Raw genomic sequence first — 11507 nt, 5'->3', positions numbered from 1 at the left:
GAGCCCACTGAGCACAAACTGGTTGAATCAAAGTTGTTTCAATGTAATTTGTCAATGTATTCTGACGTGGAATCTACATGGAAAAWACATTGGATTTGAAAAAAGTAATCAATTGTTGTTTTGAGGGTAAAATTTTAACCTCAGGATTATGTCATCGTTGTAACCAATTTTCAGCATAGACAAACCTTGTATAAAATGTGTTGAATTTGTACCTTTGAAACAACATCATTAATTCAACCTTATATACACTATATATATGTATATACAGTATATATATATACGTATATATTTGTTTTTAACAATAGACTAGGCAGCACCTCCTAGCTGATCATTAATCTCCCATTCAGGGTTTTAACCAAGCCCAGCACAGCTCAGCTTTTATATTTCGAGAGCTTGGGTCTATAATGTTCTATCCGCAAAATATTATTCTGATAAAATTGTCTTTAAAGTTCCAAACCCTCATTTGTATTTTTTGGTATTTTATTAGTGATCCCCATTAGCTGGTGTCAAAGCAACAGCTACTCTTCCTTGGGTCCAAACACATCAAGACACTTACATTACACAYAAAAAAAGATAAAATAGTACATCATACAACATCGCTACACCACTACATATCCACAACATAAAATACATGATACCACCATACAAGAATACAATAATGRACATGCGTGTAGAGTGTGTGCTAGCACCCATGTGTGTATGCATGTGTCTGTACTTGTGTGTGTGTTTCTTTACAGTCCCCGCTGTTCCATAAGGTGTATTTTTATCCGTTTTTTTWATCTGAGTCTACTGTTTGCATCAGTTACGTGATGTGGAATAGAGTTCCATGTACTCATGGCTTTATGTAATACTGTACACCTCCCATTGTAARGCATGTCGTCGGGAGAAGGAGAGGAGGACCAAGGTGCAGCGTGGTAAGTGTTCATTATTTTAATAAAACAACTGAACACTGAACAAAACAACAAAAACGACAAACGAACAGTCCTGTAAGGTGACGAAAAACACTAAACAGAAAATAACCACCCACAAACACAAGTGGGAAAACAGGCTYCCTAAGTATGGCTCTCAATCAGAGACAACGATAGACAGCTGCCTCTGATTGAGAACCATACCAGGCCAAACACATAGAAACAGAAAACCTAGACCTACAACATAGAATACCCACCCACATCACACCCTGACCAAACTAAAAATAGAAACATACAAAGCAATCTACGGTCAGGGCGTGACAGTACCCCCCCCAAAGGTGCGTACTCCGGCCGCAAAACCTGAACCAATAGGGGAGGGTCTGGGTGGGCATTTCACCGCGGTGGCGGCTCTGGTGCGGGACGTAGACCCCACTCCACCTTAGTCTTGGCCCCCTTATGTAGCACCTCTGGAGTGGCGACCCTCGCCGCCGACCCCGGACTGGGGACCCTTACAACGGACCCCGAATAGGAGGAAAACTCTGGCAGCGCCGGACAGGCGGGAGGCTCTGGCAGCGCCGGACAGGCGGGAGGCTCTGGCAGCGCCGCGCCGACAGAGAGGAGGCTCTGGCTGCCACGACAGGAGGGGGACTCTGGCTGCTCCGGACAGGAGGGGACTCTGGCTGCTCCGGACAGGAGGGACTCTGGCTGCTCCGGACAGGAGGGGGACTCTGGCTGCCCGACGGGGGACTCTGGCTGCTCCGGACAGGAGGGGGACTCTGGCTGCTCCGGACAGGAGGGGGACCTCTGGCTGCCTCCGGACAGGAGGGGGACTCTGGCTGCTCCGGACAGGAGGGGGACTCTGGCTGCTCCGGAACTAGAGGGCGTCGTGGAGGCTCCGACTAGAGGGGCATCGCTGGAGGCCTCCGGGATAACTGAGGCGTCGCTGGAGGCTCCGGACTAGAAAAGGGCGACGCTGGAGCCTCGTGCCCATAACTCCTCACTGGAGGCTTCGTGCCATGGATCCTCAACTGGGCTTTCGTGCCATGGATCATCACTGGAGGCTTCTTGCCATGGATCATCACTGGAGGGTCTTCGTGCCATGGATCATCCTGGAGCTTGGCCATGGATCTCACTGGACGGTTCGTGCCATGGATCATCACTGGAGCTCGCCTGGTCATCACTGGAGGCTTCTGCATCGACACTGGAGGCTTCTTGCCATGGATCAACACTGGAGGCTTGTTCTGGGAGAAGGCACATGACTCACCAGGCTGGGGAGACATGCAGGAGGATTAGGGCTTAGCACGGCACAGGACTCACCAGGCTGGAGGGACATGCAGGAGACCTTGTCCTTGGCCGAGGCACCGGATGCACTGGGCCGTGGAGGCGCACTGGAGGTTCCGAGCAAAGCCTGCACAACCCGTCCTGGCTTATGGTGATTTTGGCCCTGCACGTGCGGGACACAGGCACAGGACGCACTGGAGACACAGTGTGCAGAGCTGGCGCAGGATAACCCGGGCCGAGGATACGCACTAGAGGCCTGGAGAGCAGGGCTGGCACACTCCTCCTGGCTCGATGCCCACTCTCGCCCGGCAGATGCGTTATTATTTTAATAAAACAATTATTATTTTAATAAACAACTGAACACTGAAAAAACAACAAAACGACAAACGAACAGTCCTGTAAGATGACGAAACACTAAACAGAAAATAACCACCCACAAACACAGTGGGAAAACAGGCTACCTAAGTATGGCTCTCAATCAGAGACAACGATAGACAGCTGCCTCTGATTGAGAACCATACCAGGCCAAACACATAGAAAAAGAAACCTTGACCTACAACATAGAATACCCACCCACATCACACCCTGACCAAACTAAAAATAGAAACATACAAAGCAATCTACAGTCAGGGCGTGGACACCCATAGTCTGTTCTGGACTTGGGATTGTGAAGAGACCTTTGGTGGCATGTCATGTGGGTATGCATGGGTGTCCGAGATGTGGGCTAGTAGTTTAAACAGACAGCTCGGTGCATTCAGCTTGTCAACACTTCTTTCAAAAAACAAGTAGTGATGACATCATCTCTCCTCCACTTTGAGTCATGAGAGATGTTACAGCATATTATTTATTTTCATTGCTAGTTGTAAGGAAAGCGTTGTTCATGATTGATTGCCTAGGCGGGTAACTTGCCTTGTTCAGAGGCAGAACGACAGATTTTTACCTTATCAGCTCGGGGATTCAATCTTGCAACCTTTCGGTTACAAGTCCAATGCTCTAACCACTAGGCTACCTGCCGAKCCTATCATTAATGTTAGCTCTCCATGTACATTTAAGGGCCAGCCGTGCTGCCCTGTCCTGAGCAAATTGTAGTTTTCCCAATTCRCTCTTTGTGACAGTTGTACAGATGCGACAAAACTAGGGCCTGCAGGACCTGCCTTGTTGATAGTGCTGTTAAGCGCTTTATTATGGACAGATTTTGCCCCATCTTAGCTACTATTGTATCAACAGTTTTGACCATGACAGTTTACAATCCAGGGTTCCTCCAAGCAGTTTAGTCATCTCAACTTGCTCAATTTCCACATTATTCATTACAAGATTTAGTTGAGGTTTAGGGTTTAGTGAATGATTTGTCCCAAATACAATGCTTTTAGTTTTTGAAATATTTAGGACTAACTTATTCCTTGCCACCCATTCTGAAACTAACTGCAGCTCTTTGTTAAGTGTTCCAGTCATTTTAATCACTGTAGTAGCTGACGTGTATAGTGTTGAGTCATCCACACACATAAACAAATAGGCTTTACTCAAAGCCGGTGGCATGTCGTTAGTAGAGATTGAAAAAAAAGTAAAGGGCCTTGACAACTGCCCTGGGGAATTCCTGATTTGACCTGGATTATGTTGGAGAGGCTTCCATTAAAGAACACCCTCTGTGTTCTGTTAGACAGGTAACTCTTTATCCACAATKTYGCAGGGGGTGTAAAGCCATAACACTTGTGTTTTTCCAGCAGCAGACTATGATTGATAATGTCAATGTCAAACTAACTTTTTATCATCAATTTCTCTCAGCCAATCATCAGTCATTTGTTTAAGTGCTGTGCTTGTTGAATGTCCTTCCCTATAAGCGTGCTGAATCCCATCCTCCTTAATAAAACGTGTTTTGTTTCCAAAAGGTATCAAAATTGTCAAAAAAAGTTACACTCTTTGAGATGCGATAATCATGTAGCCAGTTGTGAAGAGAAAGAATCCTGCTAAAGCGTTCAATGCCATGAGTCAGAGAGAGCACAGGGCCAGATATGATTGGGGGATACCTAGTCAGTTGTACAACTGAATGCATTCAACTGAAATGTGTCTTTCGCATTTAGGCAGGGAATCAATCATCTCTTTCAAATCCAGTTTAAATTGTTCAGAACTGCCCTTCGTTGGTTTGAATGGTGTGAGCAATTTTTTATCTTGTAATCTTTTGAAATGAACAACATGAACTGGGGTATTTAGAGTCATTTATAGGTAGAGAACATTGAACAGAACACTGACTACTACCAATGTGCTATCATGAGAATGATTATTGAGAGACCCCTTAATAACTAAATATATTAGCTGTTGCTATCTAAGTCGTTCCAAAGGCTAAGTTTAACAGAACAAATGAAATGTAACCATACTTTATACGTCATATATCATGAATGATACTATTTAGGCCTATATAAGCATTTGCAAAGTCATCAACAGCGATTGTTTCAATTCAACCCAGGGTTCAACTGAAAAATACACAATACATATAGGCCTATGGTTTCAAGCTTTGGTTGATTTCAAAAGTAATCTTCAAGTTAATCATTAATACTCTATGTTTGATTAATGTCGCCATTTCAAAAATCAAAGTTAAATCCAACTTTATCTAAAATGCATTCAAAGTTAGATTAGATTAAATGTTGTCCTATTTTTTTACTTTGACTTTAGGTTGAGATGGAGACGTGAATCCAATTACTAATTTGAAGACAAACTGGATATTGAATTTGTGTTTGATTGTTAATGCAACCAAATATCAACATTTGAAGGAGATTTACAATATCTTCTGCTTAAATAGTTCTATCTGTGCCACTGATTTAGTCTGGTTTTAATTCCAGTTTGTCTACAAACAAACATCTAAGTTAAAGAATAGGACTAAATGCAATCAAACTTTAAATGAACTTTAAATAAAGTTTAATTTCATTTAGTCTTATTCTTTAACTTGATTCTTGGTTGAGATGGAGACGTGAATCCAGCATATAAATTCTTAATTTGTAGACAAACTGGAATTTGTTGACAACCAAACACATTTCAATATCACTTTTGCAATACAGTAAATAGCCTATCAACAAGTTAACATATTAAATGTTGGATTCACGTCTCCAACTAAACCAAAAATAAGTTCAAGAATAGGATTAAGCCAGTGGCTCAGATGAAACTATCCAAGCATTAGATACCCTTTAAATGTCGATATTTGATTCTGCTGTCAACCAAACACAATTCAATAATATTTTTGTAATACAGTAAACATCCTAAAGCTGAGGCTATCTTAGAATCGAATGTAAGAGTATTTATTCAACCTTAAAATCAGTAACACATCCATGGCCACATTTTGAGGTTAGCCTACTGTAACTTTAAATGTCTTCTTATGTAATCATAGAAAGTGTGCATGTTCAAGATGATAGCYTGCAAAGGTTGCAAGTCTGTGGAGAGCTTCACAATTGCTGTAATAATCTGTGCAGAATCTTGAACATCATTGATTACTTACACTATGTAAACTGCAATCCAGGTCATTTGGTTGTGCTAACACATGAAGTACAGTGATAACACATTAAGTTGTTGTATAAATACAAAATATCTGTCATTGTATAACCATTTGCAATTTGTTGTACCTTTAAATGGCTGAACGCATAGTGATAACACATTGGGAATTCAGGAAACTCCTGGCTGTCTTTTTGAAATCTCATTGACCAATGTCTCAACCAAATGTTACCCACATTTCCACGTTTAAATGACGTGGCGTGCCCAATGAAAGGTTTGTGGTCTGTTCCAGCAGAAGATTGGAGTTGCATGGGAATTGCTTGGCCTTTGCTCACTTCTTTTCCCATAGCAAGCTTCCCTATGACATCATAGAGCAGAGGCTGTTTATGTACAGTAGTTATCAAAGGAAGGCTGATCCTAAAAGAGTAAAAGAGAAARGGTGCATCTGTGTTTTTGCAACAAACAGGAAAAGAGCCAATGTGCAAAGGTGAACCACAACTCAAGCTGAATAAAGAGCTTTGCAGTCTGATCACTGTTACATAGTTTCAAGTTTTAATTGCACATGCAACTGTACAGTGAAATGCCTTCGTTGCCAGCTCTAACCCCAACAATGCAGCAATCAATAACAATCTAATAYAAAAAATAATAAGGTAGAACAAAAACACACAAGATATAAAAATAAGAAGTACACAATAAAGTAAGTAAGCATACTATTCTGAACAAAAATATAACTGTCACACCCTGATCTGTTTAGCTTCTCTTGGTGCTTGTCTCAGGTGTCACCCTTTTTTCCCACTATCCACAGTGTATTTATAAACTCAGCAAAAATAGAAATGTCCTCTCACTGTCTACTGCGTTTATTTTCAACACATTTAACATGTGAAAATATTTGCATGAACATAACAAGATTCAACAACTGAGACATAAACTGAACAAGTTCCACAGACATGTGACTAACAGAAATGGAATAATGTGTCCCTGAACAAAGGGGGGGTCAAAATCAAAAGTAACAGTCGGTATCTGGTGTGGCCACCAGCTGCATTAAGTACTGCAGTGCATCTCCTCCTCATGGACTGCACCAGATTTGCCAGTTCTTGCTGTCAGATGTTACCCCACTCTTCCACCAAGGCACCTGCAAGTTCCAGGACATTTCTGTGGGGAATGGCCCTAACCCTCACCCTCCGATCCAACAGGTCCCAGACGTGCTCAATGGGATTGAGATCCGGGCTCATAGCTGGCCATGGCAGAACACTGACATTCCTGTCTTGCAGGAAATCACGCACAGAACGAGCAGTATGGCTGGTGGCATTGTCATGCTGGAGGGTCATGTCGGGATGAGCCTGCAGGAAGGGTACCACATGAGGGAGGAGAATGTTTTCCCCGTAACGCACAGCGTTGAGATTGCCTGCAATGACAACAAACTCAGTCCGATGATGCCGTGACACACCGTCCCAGACCATGACGGACCCTCCACCTCCAAATCGATCTCGCTCCAGAGTACAGGCCTCGGTGTAACGCTCATTGCTTCGACGATAAACCCGAAACCGACCATCACCCCTGGTGAGACAAAACCGCGACTCATCAGTGAAGAGCACTTTTTGCCAGTCCTATCTGGCCCAGCGGCGGTGGGTTTGTGCCCATAGGCAACGTTGTTGCCGGTGATGTCTGGTGAGGACCTGCCTTACAACAGGCCTACAAGCCCTCAGTCCAGCCTCTCTCAGTCTATTGTGGACAGTCTGAGCACTCATTGTGCGTTCCTGGTGTAACTCGGGCAGTTGTTGCCATCCTGTACCTGTCTCGTAGGTGTGTTCGGATGTACCGATCCTGTGCAGGTGTTGTTACACGTGGTCTGCCACTGCGAGGACGATCAGCTGTCCGTCCTGTCTCCCTGTAGCGCTGTCTCACAGTACGGAAATTGCAATTTATTGCCCTGGCCACATCTGCAGTTCTCATGACTACTTGCAGCATACCTAAGGCACGTTCACGCAGATGAGGAGGGATCCTGGGCATCTTTCTTTTGGTGCTTTTCAGAGTCAGCAGAAAGGCCTCTTTAGTGTTCTAAGTTTTCATAACTGTGACCTTAATTGCCTACCGTCTGTAAGCTGTTAGTGTCTTAACGACCGTTCCACAGGTGCATGTTCATTAATTGTTTATGGTTCGTTGAACAAGCATGGTAAACAGTGTTTAAACACTTTACAATGAAGATCTGTGAAGTTATTTGGATTTTTACGAATTATCTTTGAAAGATAGGGTCCTGAAAAAGGGACGTTTCTTTTTTTGCTGAGTTTACCTGTGTTCTCTGTTTGTCTGTTGCCAGTTAATTTTGTTCGTCAAGCCTACCAGCGTTTTTCTCCTTGCTCCTGTCTGTTTCTAGTTCCTGTTTTCCCGGTTTTGACCATTCTGCCTGCCCTGACCCTGAGCCTGCCTGCCGTTTCTGTATCTTGTCACACCACCCTGGTTTATTGACCTCTGCCTGCCCTGACCCCGAGACTGCCTGCCGTTCTGTACCTTTTGGACTCTGATCTGGATTACTGACCTCTGCCTGCCCTTGACCTGTGATTTTGCCTGCCCCTGTTCTAGTAATACACTTTTGTTACTTCAACACGGTCTGCATCTGGGTCTTCCCTGAAACGTTATATAAACGCAACATGCAACAATTTCAAAGATTTTACTGTGTTGCAGTTCATTTAAGGAAATCAGTCAGCTGAAATAAATATATTAGGCCCCAAACTATGGATTTCACATGACTGGGAATATTGATATCAATCTGTTGGTCACAGATACCTTTTTTAAAAAAGGTAGGCACGTGAATCAGAAAACCAGTCAGTATCTGGTGTGACCACCATTTGCCTCATGCAGCGCAACACATCTCCATCCCATAGAGTTGATCAGGCTGTTGATTGTGGCCTGTAGAATGTTGTCCCACTCCTCTTCCAATTGCTGTGCGAAGTTGCTGAATGTTGGCAATAACTGGAACGCTCTATTATACACATTTTTATACACAATATTATACACGATCAAGAGCATTCCAAACATGCTCAATGGGTGACTTGGCCTGTGAGTATGCAGGCCATGAAAGAACTGGGACATTTTCAGCCTCCAGGAATTGTGTACATGCGACATGTCGCCATGCTATTTCATGCTGAAACATGAGTTGATGGCAGTGGATGAATGGCACGACAATAGGCCTCAGGATCTCGTTACGGAGTCTCTGTGCATTCAAATTGTCATCGATAAAATGCAATTGGGTTTGTTGTCTGTAGCTTATGCCAGCCCATACCATAACCCCACTGCCACTGGGGCACTCTGTTCACAACATTGACATCAACAAGCCACTTAGACCACACGACGCCATACACGTGGTCTGCGGTTGTGAGGCCGGTTGGACGTACTGCCAAATTCTCTAAAACGACGTTGGAGGTGGTTTATGGTAGAGAAATGAAAATTAAATCCTCTGGGAACAGCTCTGGTGGACATTCCTGCAGTCAGCATGCCAATTGCACACTCCCTCAAAACTTGAGACATTTGTCGCATTGTATTGTGTGAAAACTTTTATTGTCCTCAGCACAAGGCGCACCTGTGTAATGATCATGCAGTTTAATCAGCTTCTTGATATGCCACACCTGTCAGGTGGATGTAAACAGGGATGTAAACAAATTTGTCCAAAACATTTGATTGCATCTTTTTATGCGTATGGACAGTTTCTGGGATCTTTAATTTCAGCTCATGAAACATGGGACCAACACGTTGCATTCATTTTTTTGCTCGGTGTACAGTAGTTAGCAGTCTTATGGCATGGGATAGAAGCTGTTCAGGAGCCTGTTGGTGTCAGACTTGATGCATCAGTACCGCTTGCTATGCATAAGCAGAGAGAACAATTGTTACATATGCTCCTGCCACGCCATCTCATCCTGTGTCTCCCTAACCTGCCGCCACTCCTCCAGTGCTCTCTCCCTCTCTCCCTGTGTGGGTGTATGTGGTTGTGTGAGTAGAGACAGGTGTGCTGGAGGCGGAGCAGATCCATTATCAAGAGCTCTACAAATACTCTTCCCCTGGCCTACTTCCCCTGGCAGCCCATCTCCCCCCTGCTTTTCAATAAACACCTTAGTTACCTTATCCCTGTCTCCTTGTCTGAGTCTGCACCTGGGTTCACCTGCTCCGCCCTGCCTAACAACAATAGCTTGGGTGGTTGGAGTCTTTCACGATTTTCCGGGCCTTCCTTTCACTCCGAGGTTCTGGATGTCAGGGAGCTCAGCCCCAGTGATGTACTGGGCTGTCATTACCACCCTCTGTAGTGCCATGCAATCGAGGGCGGTGCTATTTCCATACCAAGCAGTGATGCTGCCAGTCAAGATGCTCTCACTGGTACAGCTGTAGAACGTTTTGAGGATTTGAGGGCCTATGCCAAACCTTTTCCACCTTATTCACAACTGTGAGCACGTGTGTGGACCATTTTTAGTTCTTAGAGATGTGGATACTGAGGAACTTGAAGATCTCGACCTGCTCCATTGCAGCCCATTGTTGTGGATGGGGGCGTGCTTACCCCCTGTTTTCTGTAGTCCACGATCAGCTCCTTGGTCTTACTGACGTTGAGGGAGAGGTTGTTGTTCCGGCTCCACACTGTCAGGTCTCTGTCCTCCTCCCTGTCGGCTGTCTCATCGTCGCCGGTGATCTGGCCTACCACCGTTGTTTCGTCAGCAAACTTGATGATGGTGTTGAAGTCATGCGTAAACAGGGAGTACAGGAGGAGACAAAGCACACACCCTTGTGGAGCCCCTGTGTTGAGGGTCAGCATGGCGGAGGTGATGTTTTCTACCCTCACCACCTGGGTTCAGCCCGTCAGGAAGTCCAGGATCCAGTTGCAGAGTCCTAAGCTTTGTTACGAGCTTGGAAGGGACAATGGTTTTGAACACTGAGCTGTAGTCAATGAACAGCATTCTCACATACGTATTCAAATCAAATCAAATCAAATTGTATTTGTCACATGCACATGGTTAGCAGATGTTAATGCGAGCGTAGCGAAATGCTTGTGCTTCTAGTTCCGACCATGCAGTAATATCTAACAAGTAATCTAACCGAACAATTTCACAACAACTACCTTATACACACAAGTGTAAAGGAATGAATAAGAATATGTACATAAAAATATATGAATGAGTGATGGCCGAACGGCATAGGCAAGATGCAGTAGATGGTATAGAGTACAGTATATACATATGAGATGAGAAATGTAGGGTATGTAAACATTATATAAAGTGGCATTGTTTAAAGTGGCTAGTGATACATTTATTAGATAKATTTTTCCATTATTAAAGTGGCTAGAGTTGAGTCAGTATGCTWGCAGCAGCCACTCAATGTTAGTGATGGCTGTTTAACAGTCTGATGGCCTTGAGATAGAAGCTGTTTTTCAGTCTCTCGGTCCCCGCTTTGATGCACCTGTACTGACCTCGCCTTCTGGATGATAGCGGGGTGAACAGGCAGTGGCTCGGGTGGTTGTTGTCCTTGATGATCTTTTTGGTCTTCCTGTGACATCGGGTGGTGTAGGTGTCCTGGAGGGCAGGTAGTTTCCCCCGGTGATGGGTTGTGCAGACCTCACTACCCTCTGGAGAGACTTACGGTTATGGGCGGAGCAGTTGCCGTACCAGGCGGTGATACAGCCCGACAGGATGCTCTCGATTGTGCATCTGTAAAAGTTTGTGAGTGTTTTTGGTGACAAGCCGAATTTCTCGTCTGCAAACTTGATGATTGAGTTTTAGTCGTGCATGGCCACGCAGTCGTGGGTGAACAGGGAGTACAGGAGAGGGCTGAGAACGCACCCTTGTGGGGCCCCAGTGTTGAGGA

At 44.5% G+C, this 11507-nt stretch overlaps 1 long non-coding RNA gene across 1 annotated transcript in view; it reads left to right on the top strand.

Annotated features, from left to right (window-relative positions):
• LOC139026834 (uncharacterized) overlaps positions 1 to 11167 on the top strand; it is a 405332-nt gene extending 394165 nt beyond the window's left edge. Inside the window, exons 2-3 of the long non-coding RNA XR_011478776.1 lie at positions 10844 to 10936; positions 11148 to 11167. This is a non-coding gene — a long non-coding RNA (uncharacterized lncRNA). The remainder of the gene's footprint in view (positions 1 to 10843; positions 10937 to 11147) is intronic.
• The last annotated feature ends 340 nt before the right edge of the window (positions 11168 to 11507 follow it).

Source organism: Salvelinus sp. IW2-2015, linkage group LG4q.1:29, assembly GCF_002910315.2.
Source record: "Salvelinus sp. IW2-2015 linkage group LG4q.1:29, ASM291031v2, whole genome shotgun sequence".
NCBI classification, from domain to species: domain Eukaryota; kingdom Metazoa; phylum Chordata; class Actinopteri; order Salmoniformes; family Salmonidae; genus Salvelinus; species Salvelinus sp. IW2-2015.
The sequence above is the reverse complement of the archived record's forward strand: the minus strand, read 5'-3'. Positions and strand labels throughout refer to the sequence as shown.